This window comes from Parambassis ranga, unplaced genomic scaffold (assembly GCF_900634625.1).
Source record: "Parambassis ranga unplaced genomic scaffold, fParRan2.1 scaffold_21_arrow_ctg1, whole genome shotgun sequence".
Classification (NCBI taxonomy): domain Eukaryota; kingdom Metazoa; phylum Chordata; class Actinopteri; family Ambassidae; genus Parambassis; species Parambassis ranga.
The window spans coordinates 4,667,610-4,671,122 of NW_021144767.1; the positions used below are offsets into that span (position 1 = coordinate 4,667,610).

The following is a 3,513-nucleotide window of genomic DNA, read 5'->3' on the forward strand; positions in this document are numbered from 1 at the left end:
GTTTCAGTGTGCTGGGTGTAATACTTTATCATGTGCTGCTTTTAGGTGGAGAAGGCGTCCAAAGCTTGCGGGTCGTTGTGCATGTGGGTCATAGCTATGGATCTTTACTCCAAAGAAAAAGAAAACGTGGTTAAAGCACAGGTCAGTCATAAAGAGTGCAGTTTATTATTACTGATACACATGCACATTTGCAATATTTCTTCACAGTCTGCTGTCTGTTCCTTTGTCACTTTGGCTATTCATCTGCCATGCACCGCTCTGTGTGACTGGTCTGCATACTCTTCTCCCGCTACCCTTACCTACGCAGGCAGAGCTGGATACAACCAAGAAAATACTAAGGGACAAGCAACAACAACTTAAGGAGATGGAGGATCAGATGAAGGACCTACAGGACCAGTTGGACAGCAGCATAAATGAGAAGGAAGATTTGGGTGAGGGCCATGTTTTAATGCATTACGTTAATATGATAAACCATACCTGGTTGCAGTTCTAAAATCAGTTGATGCTTTAAAAATAGAACTTGTCTAAACTCTGTTCATTAAAATGTCTTTTTTCCTTCCTCATAGTTATCAAAATGGCTCTGACACAGGCTCGACTGGACAGAGCAGGGAAACTGACTTCTGCTCTGGGGGACAGCAGATACGCTGGGGAAAAAATGTTGCAAATCTTGAGCAGGACATCAACAGTGTTGTGGGAAATGTATGCATTGCAGCTGCCTGCATTGCCTACTATGGAGCCTTCACTTCCCACCATAGACAGCTGGTAGGTACAGTGTGATGGGATGGTTTAAAACCTTTAGGGCCTCTGTGATAAAGTGTGCAGCTGGTATGGCCAATGTGAGCCTGGTCTAGAGTTCATTAGTATAATGAACGCCTGGCATCAAACCATGTTTCTGCAGACATTAAATCACCTGCCAGCTACACCTGTGTGCAATGCCCTTTTGTTCAACACCAGCCAGGAGAGCAGAAGGACCCTGTGAATGCAAGGGTTTACTCCAGTGTTTATTCAAACCAGGGGTTGCATGGTGACTGTAACGGCCGAATAAGTCTGAGGAGCGTTTTTGTTAGACAGAAAAAACAAAGGCACTGATGATGCAGAGTGACATGACAGTTAAATCTTCATAAATTAATTAGTGTTTCATTAGAATTGTAGTGTGTGTGATCCTGGCTTCGATTGATGTAAAATGTGTCTTTTGGCATGTACATTTTTTTCTGTTTTCCAGAAATGTATTAAAGTTACAATCATCAATTTCACTGTGACTGAGTCTGGCCTGGAGGACCAACTGCTCAGGTAGACACAAGACAGATATTGAATTCTAACCAAACTTTAAGACTCACATTCACAACTTTACCCTTTTCCTTCTCTTTTCCCCCCTTTCTTCTCCTTTCTCTACCTCCAAAACCCTTGAAAATTACAATTACCCTGCAACTTGTTTCTCCCTTTAAAGTGATGTGGTGCGTCTTGAGAGTCCACATCTTGAGGAACAGAGCAATAAGCTGATTGTTCGCATCAACGCTGACCGCAATCAGCTGAAAGATATCGAGGACCGCATTGTTGAGCTTCTCTCTAACTCTAAGGGGAATATACTTGACAATGAGGAGCTCGTTCAGACTCTCCAGGAGTCAAAGGTGGGGATCTGGCAGAGATCATACCTGTCATCATTTTCAACTTTCTGATCGTTTTCCTAATTGTAATTGAAACTTTTTGTTGTTCTTGTTCTAGTTGTCATGCTCCTCTTTCACTTCTTTTGTCTGTTTTTTCTCCACTATCTCCAGGTGACATCAGAGGCCATAAAGCATCACCTGAAGGAGGCAGAGGGGGACTCCTTCCTTGTGTATCTTGGGGAGTCCATACAGGCGTGGAGTGGCTTCCCCAGGATACAGTCGGAAGTAGAGCTTGCGGTTGATGATTTGGTCTCAGTTCTAGAATGATTGCTGCTGGGAGTTTGAGCAGACAGCTGTTTACAGGGTCTAAGTTGGAATAAAGATTAATCCTGTAAATGCAAACGTCCAATCTACTGAAGTTCAAAGATGTGGGCTCGTCCGGGATTTGAACACAGGACCTGTGAGGAACTGGAACCACTTCTTCATCTGAACCATGGGGATGCCAATTTATAACACCTGAAACCACCTCCACTGTCTGCACCAAGCGGCAACCTTCGGGGCTCAAAGTGGAAGCCCATGCGGAAGTGTCAAAACTTGTAATTCACGCTGCAACAGCTGGGGGCTGGCTCCAAAAGCGAGTAATTTCCCATAGACTCCCATGTTAAAATGGCCGATTTCACAGCAGAAAAGAACATGTTTACGGCCTGGTACAAAAAATCGCTGTGGTCTCAGATGATAGGTTCTCTTCTAGTGTCAATTGTAGGGGGGGTGAATTTTTTTACAACTCACTCGTTGCAATTGTATTCGGACTTAAAATTACGCCTAATTATGGGCGTTGCCGCTTGAGTGACAGACAGTTGACGTATCACAGCGTGAGTTTCCTGCTTCCACGATCGCCCGCCCCCCTAAACCCCGCTCGTGCTCCCCCTCTTTGTCCATATTCGGAGTTTTAGTTGACGTGACGCTGCCAACATGGCGGCGATCATCACGTCCCGGAACCTCCCACTGAGACTCAAAACGGCTCTTCAGAAACAAACGGGTGACGTCACGGTGGCTCTGTCCATAGTTTTTACTGTCAATGGTCTGCACACACAGGAAGTTCACCCTGAATCAATGCTCTCCGTTTCAGTTAACCTGTTTGCACAGAATTATTCTCTGTAACAACATGTAGAGCCCGGATAGCTCAGGCTAATTTTCATATCTGTCCAATGAGAGACAATTATCAGAGGAGAGGTTCTGCTTCTCAGGAGGGTCACACCCTAATACAAGACCACTTCCTGTTATGCAACAAATAAACTTTATGATTCAATGTTGAGCTAATGCCACAGCCACAAAAAGACATTTCTCCCAGCTGCTAGACAGCAAGCCTTATCTAGACATGGAAGACAGTCTCCTCATGGAGGACAGTGACATGCAAAGTGTTCAATCTTTGTTGACACAAAGAAATCTTTGCACGTATCTTTACCAATGTCAAACTGCTGACAGTCGGCCGGGTAGAGGAGGAGAAGAAGACCCATGAGAAGCAGGTTCCATGGTGTAATGGTTAGCACTCTGGACTTTGACTCCAGTGATCTGAGTTCAAATCTCAGTGGAACCTTTAGTTTTGTTTGGACAGTAATACTGGTGTCCTTTCTACTTTCTCTAAAAATTCAGGGCTCATTTTGCAGATTTCCAGTCAGCATGTTGTAACTGAATAACTATCAGAGTGTATCAGAAGGAGAAGTTACATAAAGATAGAATTTAAATCTCTCTCCTAAATGACACCTTAATCTGGGATTAATAATGAGTATAAAAGTAGCTGAAGACATAATTTATTAAAGTATTATAACAAATACCTCCTTTATAGGGCTGTCTTGATAACTGCCTCTCATTTCCACCTGTTGTCTGTTCCATTTGCACAACAGCAGCT

General features: G+C 43.7%; 1 non-coding gene across 1 annotated transcript; it reads left to right on the forward strand.

The window, feature by feature from the left end:
• Positions 1-3,129: 3,129 nt before the first annotated feature.
• Positions 3,130-3,201, forward strand: trnaq-uug (transfer RNA glutamine (anticodon UUG)). Its single transcript has one exon. It is a non-coding gene; the product is annotated as a tRNA-Gln (tRNA).
• The last annotated feature ends 312 nt before the right edge of the window (positions 3,202-3,513 follow it).